Source organism: Bos taurus, chromosome 24 (genome assembly GCF_002263795.3).
Source record: "Bos taurus isolate L1 Dominette 01449 registration number 42190680 breed Hereford chromosome 24, ARS-UCD2.0, whole genome shotgun sequence".
NCBI lineage: Eukaryota > Metazoa > Chordata > Mammalia > Artiodactyla > Bovidae > Bos > Bos taurus.
The window spans coordinates 45,406,387-45,429,225 of NC_037351.1; the positions used below are offsets into that span (position 1 = coordinate 45,406,387).

Genomic DNA, 22,839 nt, shown 5'->3' on the forward strand with positions numbered 1-22,839 from the left:
GGTGGGTAGCTCACGGAATCCTGCCTCCAAAACTTCCTGCCTGTAGCCTCCCCCAACAGACATTCCCTGAAGAGTGATTAAGGAAAGAACTCGTCAGAACAGACGCACCACCTCACCCTAGGCATGTCATCATTTTATGGGTAATAACTTCAAGCCTCTACAATTGTCCTTGGCTGCCATCCTTTCCCTACAGAGCCACCGCAGTGCAGACACAAATCATGTAAGTCTCAAGTAAGGCAAGTAGATGGGAGAACAGTGACTCTCAAACTCAAGCACACATCAGAACCACTGAGAAAGCATGTCCAACATGCCCAGAGTTTCTGATTCAGTAGGTCTGGTGAAGGGCCTGTGAGTTTGCATATCTAACAAGTGCCCAGATGATGTTGATGCTGTTGGTCCAGGGACCACACTTTGAGAACCACTGGTGTAGACTTAGAAACAGGATGCTCTCTGTAATCATCCCTTCCCCTTTGTTTGCATACTCCAGTACATCCCCATTTGCAAACCCTTGTGCCTTAAAGAATCATCTACGGTGCTTATCAAAACCCAGATCCCTGGGCCTCAACTCCAGGATTTTGATTTAGTAGATCAGGGTAGAGCCAAGAGTCTGAGCTTCTAACAAACTCTTGGATTATATGGATGCTGCTGGATCAAGATCCAGGCTTTGAAATCACTGCTAGGAGTGTTTAATCCGGGATGCCCAGCCCCTCCCCCACACCAATTAAGTCAGCAGTGGGTCTGGGAACAGGTATTTCTCAAAGCTCCTGGTGTGGTTTCAATGGGCAGCGCAAGTTGAAGACAGCTGGATGTCCATTTCCTGGGCTCTATTTTTCTGACTCCCAGTAGAGTCACTCCAACACACTACGAGGCCCTGCCGCCCTCAGTCCCCCAGTGGATTCTGATGAGGGGCAGTGGGCTAGGTTCGGCTACAATGAAAAGCCCGTGGCGCCTGGAGGCAGGAGGGGCATGTACCGGAGGCACAGAGGACCCTTGAAAAGGTTTGCCTCATTCTCAGGGTTGTTGGGCCCCAGCCTGTGCCCCCAAGGAGACTAGATAAAGAAAAATGAAACCACTTAACAGGAAATAGCTGGCAGACAAGCAAGGTTTTGCACTGGCCCCGGAAGCCTGCCGAGTGGGCGGCCTTGGCCCTGGGGAGGAGGCGTGAGGCAGCGGATGGTGGCCAGCACCTCCGCCCCCGCTGCCCTGGGCCCAGAGCCCGTCTCCCCGGCTCCGTGGGCACAGGCAGCGCTGGTCCAGCCGAGAAGAGTGCCGAGAGGCGAGGAGCTGCAGGGGTGCCGTACCAGCAGGTACAGGATGAGGTCGAAGGCTGTCGGGTGCGGGGTGGCCGGGGCGTGGAGGGCTGGGAGGGCAGTGGTGGTTGCAGCTGCTGCCGCAGGCGGACAGAAAGATGGGCAGGAAGGGAAGCTCCACAAGACCCGCGTGCAGAAAGTCCTGACCGGGTAGACGCCTGCAATAAGAACTAAAGAAGACGGAGAAAAGCCCAACACAGAGAAATGCAGGGAGCACGTGCAGACGAGCCAGGTGGTCCTCTAACTCAGTTCAGTTCAGTCGCTCAGTCGGGTCTGACTCTGCCACCCCATGGACTGCAGCACGCCAGACCTCCCTGTCCATCACCAACTCCTGGAGTTTAGTCAAACTCACGTCCATTGAGTCGGTGAGAGCAAACAGCAGGTGGGTTTTGGTGCTGAGGTGAGGTTCCACCCTTCATGGCAGAGCCAGGAATGGGATGGGGATGGGGTGGTTCTCACTCCTGTCCCCACTACTTGCTGGCCCACCAGAATGCTAGAGAGAGACTGTCCCCTATGGTGTGGCCTCGGCAGACATGATAAGGAGAGTCATGGGGGCCGGAAGAGAGCAAATCAGACAGCAGAGCAGTTTTTTCTTCCAGTTTAACGAGATACAAGTGACCTGCCACTCTGTGTAAGTTTAAGGGGTGCAGCGTAATGACCTGGCATGCACACTTCATGAAATGATGATCATAAGTTTAGTGAACATCCATCATCTCATATAAATACAACATTAAAGAAATAGAAAAAATAAAATGTTTTCCTCCTGATGAGAACTTGGAGAATTTGCTCCCTTAACTTTCATATATAATGTAGCTGCTGCTGCTGCTAAGTCACTTCAGTCGTGTCTGACTCTGTGCGACCCCATAGACGGCAGCCCACCAGGCTCCCCCATCCCTGGGATTCTCCAGGCAAGAGCTCTGGAGTGGGTTGCCATTTCCTTCTCCAATGCATGAAAGTGAAAAGTGAAAGTGAAGTCGCTCAGTTGTGTCCGACTCTTAGCGACCCCATGGACTGCAGCCTACCAGGCTCCTCCATCCATGAGATTTTCCAGGCAAGAGTACTGGAGTGGGGTGCCATTGCCTTCTCCCATATAATGTAGAGCAGTGTTAATTACATTGATTGTGTTGTACATCACATCCCTAGTACTTATTTATCTTATAATTGGGAGTTTGTATCTTTTAACCACCTTCATCCAGCCACCCACCTGCTCCCCATCTCTGGCAACCACAAATCTGGTCTCTTTCTATGAGTGTTTGTTTGTTTTTGAAATATCAGTGCCCTATAACACTATTAGTTCCTGGTAGACAGCACAGTGATTTGATGTTTCCATACATTTCAAAATGATTGCAAGTCTAGTTCCCAGGGCAGCAGAGCATTTAAAAACCCCAATGGCCACAGGCCGCAGTCAGAGCAGCTCCATCAGAACCTCTAAGTTGGGCCAAGGAAGGAGCAGTTTTCATAGTGTTTTGCAGAGTTGGACACGACTGAAGTGACCTAGCATCATGTGGGAGGAACCAAGGCAGCATTATTTTGTCAAGGGACAGTTGTCCTGGCTCTGGGGTCCAATTCTTAACCTCTGAACCTAGACATATTTTAGCTGTGCTCCTGGCTCCGCCAAAGACCTGTTCAGCTCATCTGACGGTTCTTTTGTTTTTAAACTCCCCAAGAGACATGGGTGCTCAACCAGTCTGTGGCTACCCTGGCATAGGGCAGGCATAAAGCAGAGAAAGCAGGGGGAAAGATTGATGTGAGGACCAGGAAGGCAGGACAGAGAGCCTGGGGCGGGGGTCAGAGTATCCACCACCATTCCTGAGCCTGAGCATCCCGTTCCCCTGGGATCCCAGCTTGGCTCCTTGGCCTTGGTCCCAGGTTCTCAACAGAAACAGGCTCCAAGGCCCCCGTGGATAGGGACCGGGATTCACATGCCCCAGAGCACCCCACCCTCTTCTCTAGGAGCAGTGAGAGAGGGTTAAACTCAAGTAAACTCAGACACAGTTCTACTCAAGTAAATCCTCTAAGCCATGGTGAGAAAAATAGGGCATTGCCTCCTTTATTTTCTTCTTCCCCCAGTTCTCTCCTACACAGACCATCTTATCCCCTGACAGGCAAGTTATTTGCAAATATAGTGTGTTTCGTTTCCCGGGCTGAGATTGGACTCCTGGGCATGGGCCCTATGCAGTCACGTGGGCTACCACCTTGGTTTAATGCTATTCTATCGTCATCTCAAAAGTCTTAATTTTTGGCTAAGTAGACCCGCATTTACATTTTGCCCTGGACCTTTGAATTACGTAGCCGGTTCTGCACGGGGCTCTTGCCAGAGGCTGAGCTCTCTCCCATGGCAACACCTTCAAAGCTCCCCTCTGCTTTCCAAACTCCTTCTTCATTGGTGACAGCCTGAGACAGCAACATGATTCTCCAATATCCACCAAGGGACTGCACAGCGAAAAAGGCAAGTACCCAGGGAAGAGGGATATGCAGAGAGAGATGGCACCTGCCACTCTGAAGGCCAGGAAACCTGGGAAATGTTCATGGCTCTCCCAACTAGAGTCAAGGCAAGACTCAGGAGATCCCACTCATGGTCAACAAGCAAAATCCTTCACAGTAGAAAGGAGAAAAGAGCAGCCAACCTTCCCCCTCCCATTCTGATCCCCGTGGTATAGAGACGTTTAGCGGGACTTCACCCCAACACGGGTGCGTATGAGCAGAGACCACCTCCATGACTTGAGTTCCTGTGCACCTATCACACCGTGACTTGTTCACTAAACCATCTTCTCCACATGCTAAAAGCTCTCTGAGGGCCAGATCATGCATCTCTCGGGCACCCCCACCCCCCCAACTCCAGGTCCTGGCAGCGCTAAGTGTTTGGTAAACAACTTAACAACAAACCAATCCCTACTTTAGCAAATAATTCCAGAAGGTGCATCCTTAAAAAAGGCAATGTTGGCTCAAAAGCAGATCCTGGGGCCCCACCTTCAGAGACTGGGACTCAACAGGTGAAGAGGACCAGGAAACTGCATTTCTACAAGCATCACCCAGTGACTTGAGAAGGCCGATCCTCCAGAGTATATGAAGGACTGAGGGAGGGGCATAGGAGAGGGGGCTCTGGGTGGGGTGAGAGCAGTATATGCTGCTGGGCCTCACATAGAGGCCCAGAACAAAGCTACAGCAGAGGGCCTGAGCCACTGCAACTTACAGGTTCCCATGTGGTGCTGATGCTGCTGGTCTTTAGGCCAGACTTGAATGGAGACAGGTTGTAGTCCCCAGACCAGCCACATCAGAATCACCTAGGAACATGTTAGGGATATAAATTCCCAGGCACTGCCCCAGACCTATTAAGTCAGAGACTCTGGGGGTGGGAACCAGCGATCCAGGTGATGCTGGTGCTGGTGGAGTTTGAGAACTAGTAAGCTGAGCACGGAATTGTCTCTTCAATCACAGAAGTACTGATGTTAAGTCCTATTAGGTGCCTAAATCTGTGCTAAATAATGTGATAGCAACAAAGACCCTGTAACCTCTCCTGGCTTCAAGAAGCTTAGAATTTATAGCTACTGTGTACCAGCGGTGCAGGAGGGGGTGTAACAATGGCAGAGCTTATGAAAAATATTTTGTGCTTTTCTACCAGTACCACCCAAGGGGTGTGATTCAGAAGATCTGGATTATTAGGATAGAGCTAGAGCTTTTTCTGACCCTTATTCCATGATTCAGCACCACACTTTGACAGGGATTTTCAAGGCGAGAGACGACTAAGACCAGAAAATTCACTGGAAAGTAGCCCAGCACCAAAGAGTGTGATGTTGGCCCTTGTGTGCTCTGTGTGGCTTTTGGAAAGGGAAGAGGTTTCCAAAGGCCTTGCGAGCTAAGCAAAATACTTCAGATTCGATGCAAGGTCAGGGAGTAGGATCAGGTGAGACAGACGTGGCCATGAAGAACTGTAAGTAAAATCTCAGTTAAATCTCATAGTTCTTGTAGGGTTGATCATCTTATTCCCATTTTACAGATCAAATACCCAAGAATCTAGTAAGTTAAAAGTTGTATACACAAATACCCGGTTCATAAATCTCTTAGCCAGAACTCACACCCAAACGTTCATGGTTGCCCTTTGAGTCTCTTGAGCAAGGATGGAACTTGAGGACAGTGTGAGAATGTTTGTTAAGTCAGGCATGATCGACTGGAGACCGATAAAAGTAACCAGCCTGGACTAGGGACTCTCGCCAAGGAAATTAAACAAAGGAGGCTTTGAGCTATTGAACACCAGTAAGTGACATGGAGATCTGCGGGGGGACAGTCATGACAACTGAAGGAAACCGCATTGGTGTAACCAAAGCATTGGACATGGAGTCCAAAGACCTCAGCCCATGTCCCATTTCTTTCTGTGACCTGGAACAAGGCATTTCCTGTCCTTGAACCTGTTTTCTCACCGATAAAATGGAGATGATAATCCCCACCCTGCCTTCCTTGGACGATCACACATATTAAAAGTTCCAGAAAGAGTAAAGTAAGATACTGTTAATACTCTCAACTAAGCTACCGTGAATGTCATTGGGCACATTATTAGACAGTTCAAACAGAATGTTTTTCCCGTCTTTTCTCCAGGAACATTTTTTTTTAAGTTTTTATTTTATATTGGAATGTAGTTGGCTTACGATATTGGGTTAGTTTCAGGTGTACAGCAAAATGATTCAGTTATACATACATCTATTCATTTTCAAATTCTTTTCTCATTTATGTTATTATACGATATTGAGTAGACTTCCCTGTGCTATATAGTAGGTCCTCATTCATTATCTCCTGTATATATGGGAAGCCCATTGTATATATATAGGGCTTCCCAGGTAACTGAGTGGTAAAGAATCTGCCTGCCAATACAGGAGATGCAGGTTTGATCCCTAGGTTGGGAGATCCTAGAGAAGGGAATGGCAACCCACTCCAATATAGTAGTGTATATATGCCAATCCCAGACTCCTGATTTATCTGTCTCCCCCATGCTTCCCCTTTGGTAACCATAAATTTCTTTGCTAAGTCTGTGAGTCTATTCTGCTTTTGTAAATAAGTTCATTTGTATCATTTAGATTCTGCATATAAGTGATATCATGATATTTGTCCTTCTCTGACTTACTTCACTTAATATGATAATCTCCAAGCCCACCAGTGTTGCTGCAAATGACTTATTTCATTCTTCTTATAGCTGAGTAATATTCCTGTGCATGTATCTATCACATTTTCTTTATCCATTGATCTGTTGATGGACATTTAGGTTGATTTCATATCTTGGCTATTGTAAACAGAGCTGCAGTGAACATTGGGGTGAATGTATCCCTTCGAACCATGATTTTCCCCAGCTATACACCCAGGAGTGGGATTGCTGAATCATATGGTAGTTCTGTGTTTAGTTTTTTAAGGAACCTCCATACCGTTCTCCATAGTGGCTATACCAATTTACATTCCCACCAATAGTGTAGGAGGGTTCCTTTTTCTTCACATCCTCTCCAACATATATTGTTTGTAGACTGTTTGATGAAGGCCATTCTGACTGGTGTGAGGTGATACCTCATTGTAGTTTTGATTTGCATTTCTCTAATGATCCCCTGCAGAGAAGGCAATGGCACCCCACTCCAGTACTCTTGCCTGGAAAATCCCATGGACAGAGGAGCCTGGTAGGCTGCAGTCCATGGGGTCGCTAAGAGCCAGACACGACTGAGCGACTTCACTTTCACTTTTCACTTTCATACATTGGAGAAGGAAATGGCAACCCACTCCAGTGTTCTTGCCTGGAGAATCCCAGAGACGGGGGAGCCTGGTGAGCTGCCGTCTATGGGGTCACAGAGTCGGACACGACTGAAGCGACTTAGCAACAGCAGCAGCAGAAATGATCCCCTGGAGAAGGGAATGACTACCCCACTCTAGTATTCTTGCCTGGAGAATTCCATGGACAGATGAGCCTGGCGGGCTACAGTGCATGGGGTCGCAAAGAATCAGGCATGATTGAGCAACTAACACTTTTTTACATTTCAATAATTAGTGATGTTGAGCACTTTTTCATGTGACTCTTGGCCATATGTACATCTTCATTGAATAAATGTCTAGTTAGGCCTTCTGCCCATTTTTGGATTGGGTTGTTTGTTTCTATATTGAGCCATCAGTTGTTAGCCAAATTTTGGAGATTAATCCTGTCAGTCACATAGTTTGCAAATATTTTCTCCCATTCTGTGGGTTGTCTTTCCGTCTCATTTATGGTTTCCTCTGCTGTGCAAAAGTTTTTGGGTTTAATTAGATCCCATTTGTTTATTTTTATTTCCATTACTCTAGGAGATGCATTGAAAAAGATATTGATGCAATTTATATCAAAGAGTGTTCCACCTATGTTTTTTTAAGAGTTTTATAGTATTCAGTCTTACATATAGGTTTTTAATCCACTTTGAGTTTATTTTTGTCTGTGGTATTAAAGAATGTTATGATTTCATTCTTTTACATGTAGCTGTCCAGTTTTCCCAGCACCATTGATTGAAGAGACTGTCTTTTTCTACCGTGTATTCTTGTCTTCTTTATCATAGACTAATTGATCATAGGTGTGTGGGTTTATTTCTGGGTTTTCTTTCCTGTTCCATTGACCTATATTTCTCTTTTTGTGCCATTACCATAATGTTTTGATGACTGTAGCTTTGTAGTACACTCTGAAGCCAGGGAGCCTGATTCCTCCAGCTCTATTTTTCTTTCTCAAGATTACTTTGGCTATTTGGGGTTTTTTCTGTTTCCATACAAATTGTAAATTTTTTTATTCTAATTCTGTAAAAAATGCCAGTAGTAATTTGATAGGGATTGCAATGAATCTGTAGACTGCTTTGGGTGATATAGTCATTTTAACAGTATTGATTCTTCCAGTCCAAGGACATGGTATATCTTTCCATCTGTCTGTGTCGTCTTCAGTTTTTTTCATCAGCATCTTATAGTTTTCAGAGTGTAGGTCTTTTGCTTCCTTAGGTAGGTTTATTCCTAGGTGTTTTATTCATTTTGATGCAGGAGTAAATGGAATTAGTTTCTTCAATTTCTCTTTCTGAGCTTTCATTGTTAATGTGTAGAAATGCAAGAGATTTATGTGTACTAATTTTGTATCCTGAAACCTCACCAAATTCATTGACAAGCTCTGGTAGTTTTCTAGTAGCATCTTTAGGATTTTCTGTGTATAGTATGTCATCTGCAAACAACGACAGTTTTACTTCTTTTTCAACTTGGATTCCTTTCATTTCTCTGATTGCTATGGCTAGGACTTCCAAAACCATGTTGAATAAAAGTGGTGAGAGTGGACATCCTCCTCTTATTCCTCATCTAAAAGGAAATGTGTTTAGTATTTCACAGTTGAGTATGATGTTAGCTGTAGCTTTGTATATATGGCCTTTATTATGTTGAAATAGTCTCCCTCTATACCCTCTTTCTGGAGAATTTGTGTCATAAATGGGTATTGAATTTTGTCAAAAGTTTTTTCTCTCTATTGAAATCATTACATGGTTTTTATTGTTCAATTTGTTAATGTGGTATATCACATTGATTGATTTGCGGATATTGAAGTATCCTTGCAACCTTGGGATAAATCCCACTTGATAATGGTGTACAACCCTCTTAATGTATTGTTTGACTCAGTTTGCTAGTATCTTGTTGAGAATTTTTGCCTCTATGTTCATCAGTAATATTGGCCTGTAAATTTCTTTTTTTGTGATATATTTTTTCTAGTTTTGATGTGTGGGTGATGGTGGCCTCATAGCGTGAGTTTGGGAGTGTTCCTTTCTCTGCAATTTTTTGAAAGCATTTCAGAAGAACAAGTATTAACTCTCCTCTAAATGTTTGATAGGACTCACCTGTGAAGCCATCTGGTCCTGGACTTTTGTTTGTCAGAAGTTTCTTTATCATCATTTCAGTTTCAGTATTTGCAATAGGTCTGTTTATATTTTCTATATCTTTCTGGTTCAGTCTTGTACCTTCTAAGAATTTGTCCATTTCTTCTAGGTTGTCCATTTTATTGGCATATAATTGCTTGTGGTAATCTTTGTATTTCTGTGGCGTCGATTATAACTTCTCCTTTTTCATTTTTAATTCTATTAATGTGAGCCCTCTCCCTTTTTTTCTTGATGAGTTTGGCTAAAGTTTTACCCACTTTGTTTATCTTTACAAAGAGTGTGTGTGCATGCTCACTCAGTCATGTCTGACTCTTTGTGGACTTTTAGCCCACCAGACTCCTCTGTCCATGGGATTCTCCAGGCAAGAATACTAAAGTGGGCTGCCATTTCCTCCTGTGGGGAATCTTCTTGACCCAGGGATAAAACCTGTGTCTCTTGCATCTCCTGCATTGGCAGGTGGATTCTTTAGTCCAGAGCCACCTGGGAAGCCCCATCTGTTCAAAGAACCAGTTTTTATTTTCATTTATCTTTTCAATTTTTTCCATCTCTATTTCGTTTATTTCTGTCTCATCTTTATTACTTTCCTTCTACTAACTTTGGGTTTTGTTCTTTCTCTAGCTGCTTTCGCTGTAAGTTTAGATTGTTTATTTGAGATCTTTCTTGTTTCTTGATGTAAGATTGCATTGCTATAAACTTCCTTCTTAGCACTGCTTTTGCTGCATCTCATAGGCTTTGCATCATCATGCTTTTGTTTTCTTTTGTCTCTAGTTTCGTTTGGTTTTTTATTTTCTCTTTGATGTCTTCAGTGACCCACTGGCTTTTTAGTAGCATATTGTTTAGCTTCCGTGTGTCTGTGTTTTTTACAGTTTTTTCTTATAGTTGATTTCTAATCTCATAGCATTGCAGTTGGAAAGGATGCTTGGTATGATTTCAGTGTTCTTAAAGTTGCCGAGGCTCACTTTGTGGCCCAGTATGTGATCAATCCTGGAGAGGGTTTCATCTGCGTTTGAAAAAAATGTTTATTCTGCTGCTTTGGGATGGGATTCTGTATAAATATCAGTTAGGTCCATTGATCTCAATGTGTCATGTAAGGCCTGTGTTTCCTAACTGATTTTCTGTCCCTGTTTGACCTGTCCATTGAGGAAAGTGGGGTGTTAAATTCCCCCACTATTATTATATTACTGTCAGTTTCTCCTTTTATGACTGTTACTATTTGCCTATGTTGGGTGCCTATATATTTACTATTCTATATCTTACTCTTAGATTGATCCCTTGATCATTATGTAGTGTCCTTCTTTGTCTCTTGTAACAATCTTTATTTTAAAGTTAATTTCATATGATATGAGTATTTTTACTCCAGTTTTTTTGATTTCTATTTGCATGGAATAAGTGTTTTCTATCCCCTCACTTTCAGCCTGTATGTGTCACTAGATCTGAAGTAGGTCTCTTACAGACAACATATATACACGTCTTATTTTTGTATCCATTCAATCAGTCTATGTCTTTTGGTTGAAGCATTTGATTTGTTTATGTTTAAAGTAATTATTGATATGTATGTTCTTATTGCCATTTTGCTCATTGTTTTGATGTGATTTTGCTGGTCTTTCTGCTCCCACTCTTCTTTTGTTTTCTTCTCTGTGATTTGATGACTAACTTTAGTGTTGTGTTTGGATCCCTTTTTCTTTGTGTGTATACAGGTATCTATTGTATAGTTTTCATTTTTGGTTGCCATGAGGTTTTGATACAGCAGTCTGTATGTAAACAAGATTGGAGTTGCCGTTCTTTTCATTTCAAATACATTTGTAGTATCCTGCATTGTGCTCTCCTCTTCTCATGAGTGCTGATTTCATATTCGTGTAGATGAAGCCCTCCCCTTATTGTATGTTTGCCTTTATTGGTGGACTTTTTCATTCATAATTTTCATGTTTCTGGTTGTGGCCTTTTCCTTTCTGCCCAGAGAAGTTCCTTTAGCACTTGTTGCAAAGCTGGTCTGCTGGTGCTGAATTCTCTCAGCTTTTGCTTGTCTATAAAGCTTCTGATTTCTACATCAAATCTGAATGAGAGACTTGGTAGGTAGCGTGTTCTTGGTTGTAGGTTCTTCTCTTTCACCACTTTAAATGTATTGTGACCCTCACTTCTGCCTGCCGAGTTTCTGCTGAAAAATCAACTGATAACTTTATGGGAGTTCCCTTGTATGTTATTTATTGATATTCCCTTGTTAAAAATATTTTCTCTATGTCTTTAATTTTCGTCAGTTTGATTATTATGTATCCCAGAACGTTCCTCCTTGAGTTTATCCTGCCTGGGTTTCTCTTTGCTTCCTGGACCTGGGTAAATGTTTTCTTTCCCATGTTAGGGAAGTTTTCAGCTATTGCCTTTTCAAATATTCCCTGAGGTCCTCTCTCTCTCTTTTCTCCTTCTGAGACCTCTGTAATGCAAATGTTGATCATTTAATAACCAACAGAGGTCTCTTAGACTATCATTTCTTTTCATTCTTTATTCTGTTCCACTGCAGTGACTTCCACCATTCTGTCTTTCAGCTCACTTATTCATTCTTCTGCCTCATTTATTCTGCCATTGATTCCTTCTAGTGCATTTTTATGCATTGGAGAAGGAAATGGCAACCCACTCCAGTGTTCCTGCCTGGAGAATCCTAGGGACAGGGGAGCCTGGTGGGCTGCCATCTCTGGGGTTGCACAGAGTTGGACACGAGTGAAGCGACTTAGCAGCAGCAGCAGCAGTGCATTTTTGCATTTGACTTATTGCATTGCTTGTCTCTGATTATTTGTTCTATGGATCTTCTAGCTCTAGCTCCAGCTTCTAGCTCTAGTTAAACATTTTGATCTGTGCCTCCATTCTTTTTCTGAAATCTTGGATCATCCTTACTATCATTTCTCTGAATTCTTTTTCAGATCAATTGCATATCTCCACTTCACTTAATTGTTTTTCTGGGGTTTTATCTTGTTCCTTCTAGAACAGATTCCTCTGCCATCTCCCTTTATCTCGCTTTCTGTAATTGCAGTTTCTGTTCTGGGGGCTACAATTGTAATTCTTTTTCTTCTGCTGTCTGATCCTTGGTGGATGAGTCTGGTCTATGAGAGTTTTCCAGGCTTCCTGGTGAGAGGGACTGGTCCTTCACACTGGTGGATGGAGCTGGGTCCTATCCCTCCGGTGGGCAGGGTCATGTCAAGAGATGTGTTTAGTGGACAGCTGTGGGGTCAGGAATACTGACTGATGGGACTGCCTTGTTGGCTGTTTGCCTAAGGCATCCCACACTGGAGCATATAGGCTGCTGGATGGGGCCAGGTCTTGGTGAGAAAATGGCAGCCTCCAGGAGGGCCCATACCAATGAGTACTTCCTAGAACTACTGCCAACAGTGTCTTTGCCCCCAGACTGAGCCACAGCCACCCCCACCTCCACAGAAGACCCTCCAGTACCAGCAGGTAGGGCTGGCCCAGGCTTCTATGAGGTCACTGATTTTCCCCCTGATTCCTGGTATGCACAAGACCTTATGCATACTCTCTAAGAGTGGGATTTCTGTTCCCCCAATCCGATGAAATTCCTAGGATCAAACCCCACTGGCCTTCAAAGCCAAATGCTGCAGGGCCTTCTCTTCTCAATGCCAGACCCCCAAGCTGGGGAACCTGACGTGGGGCTCAGAACCTTCACTCCTGTGGGAGAACCTCTGTGAGATAATTATTTTCCTGTTGTGTGTCACCCACCCAGGATTTGCTTTTATTACAAATGCACCCCACCTACCATCTCATTGCGACCTCCTCTTTGTCTTTGGACAAAGCGTATGGTTTTTGGTAGATTCCAGTGGGTTTTTTTGTTTTGTTTGTCTGTGGTTCTTAAGCAGTTGTGATTTTGGTATTTTCATGAGAGGTGAGCTCACTTCCTTCTACTCTACCATCTTGTCTCCACTACCCTTAGGAATGTGTATTTTTCAAACTTTATGTCCTTGTTATCATTTTAGCTCGAGCAGGCAATAGGTCTTGTTAAAGGTGGTCAAGATAGACTAAACACTTAATTGTTAAATAAATATTTGTTTTCATACATAATTCTCAAGAACTTTCCACTGCCTCTATGGAAGAAAAAACTTGTAAATTTATTATAACACTTTTATTAAGATACAATTTACATACCATCCAATTCACCCACTGAAGCATATAATATTCACAGAATTGTATAAAAAGCATCACCATCATCAATTTTGGAACATTTTCATCACCTGCGAAAGAAACTCTGTATTCGTTGGCAGTCATTCCCCACTTTCCCCCAGCCTCTCCAAAGCCCTAGGTCAACATTAATCAGCTCTCTGTCCCTATAGATTTGCATATTCTGGACATTTCACATATATGAAAATGTGACTTTTACTTGGCAGAAATAAGGCTTTCCAGATCATCACACTCCAGCAGGAATTGGTATTTCCTCTCTTTTATGGCTGAATAGATTCCATTGTGTTCTTATACCACTTTTTGTTTCTCCATTCATCAGTTAATGAGTATTTGTGTTGTTTCTACTTTGGGCTGTTACGAATTATGCCACTATAAATGTTCATGTACACATTTTTGTGTGATTTAATTTCATTTCAGCGCATACATGGGAGGGGAATTACTTAGGTGTATGGTAACTATTTGTTTAACCTTTTGAGGGGCTGTCAGACTGTTTTCTTAAATGGCTGCACCATTTTACATTTTTACCAGCAGGGATGTATTAGAGTTCCAATTTCCCCCACTTCTCCACAGTTATATTATCTGTCTTTAATTATAGCTCTCCTAGTGGGTGTGAAGTGATATCCCATTGTGGTCTTGATTTGCATTTTCTTGATGATTAATGATGTTGAGCATTTTTTCATGTCCTTAATGGACATTTGTGTTATCTTCTTTGGAGATACATCTATTTACATCTTTTGCTCATTTTTAAAATTAGGTTGTCTTTTGATTACTGAGTTGTAAGAGTTCCTTACAGATTCTGAATACAAGTCCCCTATGAGACATATAACTTGCAACTATGTTTTGCCATTCTATGAGCTGTCCTTTCACTTTCTTGGTGGTGTCCTTGGAAATCCAAAGGCTTTTATTGTCATGAGTCCAAGTTATTTTTTCTTTTCTTGCTTATGCTTTTGGTGTCATATCTAAGAGATCATTGCCTAAGCCAAGGTCATGAAAACACTTCTTTTAAGAGTTTAACAGTTTTAACTCTTATATTTAGGTCTCTTATCTATTTTGAGTTAATTCTTATATGTGGTGTGAGGTAAAATTCTTAGTCTTTTACATATGAATATTTAGTTAGCATCATTTATATAAGACTACTCTTTCCCACTTATTGGAGTTTTTTCCAGAACCCAGAAAAATCTTTAATTTACATTCTTATTATTCTAGGGTAGTATTTCCGAAGCTGGTCTATTGAGAACTTTAATAAACATGTTACAAAAAAAAAAAAAACAGGAAAAAAGTCACATGACCCAACAAGTTCTAGGTATATTAAGCTGAATAAAATTAAGCATCTTTCCATACTGTAGTCTCAAAGACTTTAGTACCAGCATATCTGATGGATCTCTTACTTTATCAGTGAAGGCTTTTTATGTGGGCACATATCAACTTCTCTAGAAGCATGCTTCCAAGAAACTCAAGTTTGGGATCCACTCTTTTAACAGATTTACTCATTTGAATGCTCTTAAAATGTTCTAACTTTCCTCTTTGAGAATTAAGCCACCAGTATGGCTGGAGGTTGTTTGTTTTGTTGTTTGTTTTTCATCTTTAGGGCTTCCCTGGTAGCTCAGCTGGTAAAGAATCCACCTGCAATGCAGGAGACCCCGGTTCAATTCCTGGGTCAGGAAGATCCCCTGGAGAAAGGATAGGCTACCCACTCCAGTATTCTTGGGCTTCCCTAGTGGCTCCATTGGTGAAGAATCCACCTGCAGTGCAGGAGATCCCGGTTCAATTCCTGGGTCAGGAAGATCCCCTGGAGAAAGGATAGGCTACCCACTCCAGTATTCTTGGGCTTCCCTAGTGGCTCCATTGGTGAAGAATCCACCTGCAGTGCAGGAGATCCCGGTTCAATTCCTGGGTCAGGAAGATCCCCTGGAGAAAGGATAGGCTACCCACTCCAGTATTCTTGGGCTTCCCTAGTGGCTCCATTGGTGAAGAATCCACCTGCAGTGCAGGAGATCCCGGTTCAATTCCTGGGTCAGGAAGATCCCCTGGAGAAGGGAATGGCTACCCATTCCAGTATTCTGGTCTGGAGAATTCCATGGACTGTATAGTCCATGGGGTTGCAAAGAGTCAGACACGACTGAGCAACTTTCACTTCATGTTTTCATCTTTAACCAGATGAGAGCAGAAATAAGTCAGTAATCTGTGAGTTCCCCTGGATCACTTTGCTAACTGGTTTAGGATGCACAGTTTTTGTTTATAATGAAGCATCATTTTTTAAGGTAAATATTAAATAGCACTTTTTTTTTTTTTTTTTTTTTTGAAAGTGTGATCCAAGAACCACCTGCATCAGAATAACCTGGTTTTTAAGGGCAGATTGCTGGGGCCCTTTCAGACCTAGCAATCAGAAACCCTCAAGCTGGAGCTCAGATGCTACGCTGACAGGCTCTCTGTTGATTTCCTGTTAACACCAAAGCTTAAGAACTGCGGCTCATCCTTGGATTAAGGGAGAAAGCAAAATAGTGTGAGGAGGGGGAAGGGGGGACAGACCTTGAGAGGTAAGTGGGACCAGAATGACTCCGCCCTTCCTGTACTTCTTTCTTTCCCGTCCCCATTTCCACTGCCCGCTTCGTGCCCTTTTTCATGTGTATGTGCGTGCATCCTGTGTACATACGTGATCACTGAACTCAGGCACACTAAGCACTCCTTGGTCCGTGATACCTTTGTGTTGCCACCAGAGGGCACCAGAGCACCTCCGAAAGCCATGCGAGTCCTCTCCCCTCAGTACTCTTTTCCACTACAGACTCTCCACCCAGGGTATAATCTCCCAATCTCAGGCCTGTGCCCCAACTCACCGATTCCCAAAAGGACGTCAGATCACATGAGAGCGAAGAGCTGTTTTTTAAAAACCTCTTATGAGTTGTGAAGCCCTGGGGAACTTGTCTAATCCTCTGAGCACAAGTTTCTCATATTAACAAGGAAACATATGAACCTGTTACTGTAGTTCTTTTAACAGTTAAATGAGACAGTAAAGGTAGTGCTCCTGGCTATTGTTTTTCTACCATAGGCAGTGATTTGCATTGCTTGAAATCCTGAAACCTTGAATTGCAAAAGAAAAACACAAGTTCTAAAAATTGTATTATCAACAAGTTATAAGCAAATCTGTTTCTTCTTGGCTGTCTTGCATGCCTATATTCAGATGCCTCTCTGTCTCCTCGATAATTTTTGGTCTGGATCTTATCATTTTGCATAAAGCACTGTTCATGACACCAATGGTGAGCTGAAGAATGCAGGTTAGCAAAGGGGAGCCTCCATTCCCACCAAGGGGCTCGGCTCCAGGCTCCACACTCTGTGTCCTTCCCCAGGCCTTGTTAGGTAGTAAAATATAAGTGACATCTAGGTGTTGTTCCCTAATTAATTGTGCTATAATTATCATTGTGATAATTCACTCTGTGAAGGCAGTTATTGCAGTAGATACTTTAGTGAGGGAGGTGGCGGTGGAAAGAAAGAAGAAAGTGAAGTCACTCAGTCATGTCTGACTCTTTGCGACCCCATGAACCTCCATCCATGGGATTTTCCAGGCAAGAGTAACTGGAGTGGGTTGCCATTTCCTTCTCCAGGGGATCTTCCCGACCCAGGGATCGAACCCAGGTCTCCCGCATTGCAGGCAGATGCTTAGTGGGGAAGGAAGTAGTGGAAATGGGGGTTATGGTGAGGGTGCTGGTGGTGGAGGAGGTGGAGGTGATGGTGAGGTTGGTGGTTGCAGAGCTGCTGAGGCTGGCAATAGAGAGGGTAGTGGTGGAGAAGCCGCGGTGGGCTCTCCTACTTAGCAGCCTTCAGAGAGCCTACCACCTGAAGGATAAATCCCAACTCCGGAGCTCGACAAAGTGCTTCGTGATCCAACCACTGCTTACTTCTTTAGCCTCGCTTCCCGTTAATCACACACACACTAACACACTAAGCTCTGCCACATTAGAATATTTTCTGAGCCTCAGACCCAGTTTTGCCCTTAATTTTACTGTCTTTGTGCATGCTATTCTTGCCGTCTCTTTCTTCCCACCAGATACACCCCTCTTCAGTCTTCAATACCCAGTTCAAATGTCACTGGCATTTTTTTTATGAGGAGTTTCCTGACCCTCGAGGCAAAGTTAGTTTCCATTCTTGACACTCTCATGGTAGTTTGTGCACACCTCGGCTCTAACATTTTTGATCTGGCTGGTAACAAGCTGATGGGGTCTCCTTGCCTACCAGAGGTAGCCTTAAAGTGACCTCTTCAAGGTCCTCTTTAGACTCTGGTCCAAGACCTCTGACCCTCAGGCTGAGCCAGCAGTCACTCCATAACAGTCCTCAGTGCCTACTATGAATTCAAATGACCAGGCTCAGAAAACCTGTAGCCAAAGAGTGAACACTTCATAAATAAGTTTCTAGTAAATGAACACACTTCATGTAACTGATACCTGGTCAAGAAACAATACCACTCTAGCATCCAGAAGCCCTCCGACAGTTGTATTTTCAAAACATTATTAACTACGGAAACGTGCGATTTTTTAAGTGAGCTGTCAAATTCAAATGTGCAGGTAGTCGCTAGCTTTTCAAAGACATTTTAGAAATTACAGAAGTGACTTCACTCAGAGGATGTGGAGACACCGTGTTCCTTTCCAGAACAACACTCCAGCCCTCAGCTAACCTGGGCCACACAGTGGGTGCTCCCAAGCCTGGGAGCTGAGCCAGAATCAGGCGAGGCAGGTACACTATCTAATTAGTGAAACCACTTGAAAAACAAGGTCCTGTTGACGATCAGGACATTCCAGGCAGAGGTTAATGGAAGTGAGATGGAGAACAACTACAGTGTGCTGTCTGTCTGCCAGGGTCTCCATGCTCCTGGGACAACGCCTCTGGGAGCGCCGTTCCCATCTTACAGATGAGAAGACTGAGGAGAGCGCCCAGAACTTGCCCCACATCTTCATATTATCATGCTCAGAAGCCCAGAATCAGAAACCCCATCCCTCGGACTCTCAAGGGCATCTTTCTAGGGGGAAATAACATAACAAAGGCTCTGGAGTGGAAATGAGAGCCACTGGTCCTGGGACACTTCTACCCTGGGGGCTGACACACCCGTCCAACATCCCGCTGAGGAGGAATGTCAGTCGGTGATGGAGGAGGCGTAGCAGCCCACGACAGAGGGAGCGTCCTGAAAACGAGCAGAGGGGCTTCCATGCAGGACTTCTCCCGCTCAGCCCAAACAGCTACTCTGCCACTCCTGCCCACTCCGTGTGTAATGGTTAAGAGTTCATGGTGGGGACACTGGGACATGTGTGAGAGACAGAGGTATCTTGATAAGTATTTTCCTTCTGCATTGCTGCAGACGCCTTCATGTTTTATGTGGCTATGTTTGGTAGTCCCTGCTGCCCTGGTATTTTCCATCAGAGGAAATGTACTGGCTCTGTTATGGCCATATCACCTTGGCCGCCAGCATCACACAGGTGTTTGCGATAGCACCCTGACCTCCTGACCTGCCGTGCTTACAGAGAAAGCACCAGCCTAGCAGCCCACACGAGGCGGTGTGACAACAAGCCTGTGTCGCCGCTGTGTGTGTGCACGGATTCCAGCACATTCCTCCCGTGTCTCGAGAGGCCCCTGTATACCAAGCAGGACAGCCAGGTGGTGCATCACCCCACCCCCTCTGGTTGACCTTCAAGGCCCTTCCGTGGGGCCTGCCCTCCTGCCCAGGGGCCCACCTGCCTGGTTGGCAGCTGCGTGGTCAACGGCATCACATGCCTTCAAGCGGACGGCTGGGCTGGTGCCTCAGGCCACTCTCGCCAGCCTGGACCGTTCACCTCGCCAGCCCCCTGTTTCTTCAGCTTTTCGGGGAATATGATGCCACCGAAAGGGATAAAGGAACACCTTTCCTCCACCCCACAAAAATATAAGGCCCAAAGGACAGAAATCAAGGCTCACAGAATGAAGCAGGGGGTCCCAGTGGAGGAAAGTGCTGAATAGGCTTCTGATAAATGGCTCTGCTCCTTTCTCATCTGCCTTCAGCCTTCTAACAGCACCTACTGCTGCTCTAACTGCTCCCTCTTCCTGTCTCTTCAGATTAAACAGCCCCCGCCCGTGCCCCAAAATTAAATGTCTCCAGATCTGGATTCTTGTGCAGACCAGAGTCCCCCATCTCCAAATGCATCCTGAGGATTTCCAGCTGCCTGTCCAGACATCTCAAACTCAGTGTCATAGGTCTTCAACTGCTTTTACTTTACACTGTCATTAAACTTTTATTAAAGTGCGATGATAGACATTAAAGGGTACATATTGTAAATATACGATATGTACTTTTCACAAACTAACACACCCAGGTAGCCAGCAGATTGAGCATTTCAGAAGTCCCCCTGATCCCCCCTCCTGTGGTGACTGGTACCCTGACTTCTCTCAGTTTTAGCCTATTTTGAACTTCGCATAAGTGGGATCACACAGTCTGTACTGTTCTGTGCCTGGCTGCTTTTTGTTCAACATTACGAGATGCATTCATAGCTCTGAGTGAAGTTGTAGGTCATCCCCTCACTTTCTCTGCAACGGAATCATTATCTACTCTGCCGGCGATGGGCAATTGACTTGTTGCCTGTTTTTCGGCTGTTAGGAGTAGAGTTGCGTTGAACTCTGTGGCACTGGTCCCTCAGTGTGGCCGTGTGCACACATTTCTTTTGTGCACGTTCCTAAGGAGGGATTTTTGGACACACACTTTCAGTAGGTAGTTATCCACTCCTGTAGATGCTGCCAGGAAGTATCCATGTGCGTCGCCCACCCGCATCATGAGTTCTGGCTCCTCCGCTCTCTAACGCTTAATGTCACTTTTGATTCATCCATCCTTCACCCCGAGCTTATCTCTTCTTCTTCTCCAATTATCTCACATTTGTGGCCTTTCTCCTTTGATGCTGTTCTGCGGCAGGCACCATGAACTTGTGCAGAGCCTTCCCAGGACCCGTACCTGCACAGTCTCCCTACAAGTCTGTCTCATCATCGCACCTTGTGGTCCACGAAAGTACAGTCGCTCCTGATCTCCAATTACTTTGGAGCTTACCTGTTTATTTATCTGGTTATTGACACCCTGCAGACCTCGCCAATGACCAAGCAAACCTCATCTTTCCCTTAGGCCACGGTGCTTCCTCCCTCGCGTCATTCTCCAATGCCTCCGTCCTTAGCTTGTGTGGCAGGAAATCTGTCTACTCTGTTAGCATTTCTACAACAAACCCCAAAGCTGGAGAGTTACTGCTGGCAGAGACTACGAGAGACTGTCCCAACGCCCTTGTTTCCAAAGAATCCCCAAGAAACTTAAGAAAAAGAACTTAAGGCAAAAGTCCTAGTGACTTGTCACAACTTTCTTAAAGTGACAAGTATCACTTCTTATTTGCTGGTAACTTTTATTTGATCTGAAAGCCAGCAGAGCTTTGGAAATTAACTGGGTGGAGAGGAGAGGGAATAACAAAAAGAAATTGCAAGTTGGCTTTGATTTTAAAACTGCTTCTCAGTGAGAGAAATGTTCTCATCAGCTACTGTTCTCAAACATCTGCCATGTTTAAAGAGGTTTTGACCGGTAGAAAGTTTCATTACAGAGAAGCATAGAAATACATGCAAGGGAAATAGCAGGCAAATTTGGCTTACTCCTCCCAAATTTTAAGAAAGCAAATAAAACTGAGTGCTTAATGTTTGCTTACAGTTTGCTACATTTATTACTTGAGTGTATACTTTACACATGGGACCCCAATACACTCTAATACTGCCCATATTTAAAGCTTTGAGCATAATTTTGCTGTTTTATATGGTTAATAGATTCATAATTCTATCTTTTCTTTCATAATGTAGTATTATCTTACCTCTGCTTTCTTTGATGCTGGGTCCTTCGGTAGGGACCCATTGCCAAGTATTGTATCACAAAGAAGCCAATGTCAGAGTGCCTGTCAATATAGATGCCTGATACAAACATGAAGGAGCGCCGCTTTCTCTGTGGAGCCGAGTGGGGTGGACTCATGGCCTGTGATTCACAGCACACACCCTCCAGTGCAATCGCGAGGCTACTCACAGCCCACAAGCAGACTGAGCCTCTGTTGACTGACACTCAAGTGTCTTCCTAAAAGGCCATTCCCTCTTTTCCAGCCTTCACTAATGCCGCTCAAACTTGTGAAGGGCCTCAGGAGGCCCATACCTTCAGTAAAACTCCCTCTGCCTACTCCAGACACCACTGGTATTACCCAAATTCTTTTAGCCCTAAATTGTGTCCACTCAGTTTAGCACTTAATTGCACAGCATCTCACATCATGTTAGTGTTACTCACTCAGTCGTGTCCAACTCTTTGCAACTCCATAGACTGTTAGGGCCTCCAGGCACTTCTGTCCATGGAATTCTCCAGGCAAGAATACTGGAGTGGGTTGCCATGCCCTTCTCCAGGGGATCCTCCTGACCCAGGGATCAAACCCAGGTCTCCTGCATTGCAGACAAATTCTTTACCATTTGAGCTACCCAGAAAACACACATCATGTTAGAGGGCCTTAAAACCTGCCAGTTCTTGGTTAAACTTGACAGGTATTCTGACCCTCCCTGGAAGATCGCATGATAGGCTCCCCCGTAGGCCAATGATATTACAAATCCTTTCTTGCTAAGGAAAATGCCATTCTACCCATGGCATGACCAGTGATCAGACACAGCCTTGACCCTGACACTAATGCTCCCTTGTGTCTTATTGCTGCAGAAGGATGTGAGAACCACACTTCACACCATGCCCAAGAGTCCTAGGGACTCTTTGATCAGTAGTATGATGGGAACGTAGCTCGCATGGCAGAGCCCCTGACATCTGGGCACATGCAGGCAACCCTTGCTCATGGGCTCCTGCCACAAACCCATCAATCTAAGGCACCCGCACCCAGCACTCCAGCTTGGTTGGAGTGGGGAGGCTCAGAGCATGGCCTATAGCCTGAGAGAAGATGCTGAGTCCAGGACAGCTGGAAGGAAGTGAATTGGCCAAGACATCATGAATTTACAGCCTATGACCTGGGGTGCAGAGGGAGGAGGAGCCAGCCGTACCCCACATCCAGCCTTTGGAGAGCCCAGCCTTCCTGGGTTTGGATTGAACCAGGTTTTGGCAGCTGGAGTTGGGACTGTCCTATCTCGTCCATACTGATCTCCACCAAGGAGGCCCTGAAGACACAGCTTCCTGCCTGTTTACCCACAGTCAGGATGACTCAGGTGCTCCAAGAGCTGGCCAGCCTACACAGCTGGAGTGGGAGCTCGTCCTCTCCCATTTCAGGAAAGTCTTAGAGGAAAAGCAAAGCCCCTAGTCACAGAGGTTGACCTGCAAGCTGGAGTTCTGGGTTCGGGTGCCTTAGATTGATGGGTTTGTGACAGGAGCCCATGAGCAAGGGCTGCCTGCGTGTGTCCAGATGTCAGGGGCTCTGCCACGTGAGCTACGTGTCCCAGGACGTAGCTCTGAGGAC

General features: G+C 44.7%; 1 protein-coding gene across 2 annotated transcripts in view; it reads left to right on the forward strand.

Annotated features, from left to right (window-relative positions):
• Nucleotides 1-1,204: 1,204 nt before the first annotated feature.
• Nucleotides 1,205-22,839, forward strand: part of SLC14A1 (solute carrier family 14 member 1) — a 56,671-nt gene continuing 35,036 nt past the window's right edge. For both annotated transcript variants that reach the window (XM_005224114.5, XM_010818814.4), the window contains exon 1: nt 1,205-1,307. The gene's annotated coding sequence lies outside the window, so the exon portion shown is untranslated. The remainder of the gene's footprint in view (nt 1,308-22,839) is intronic.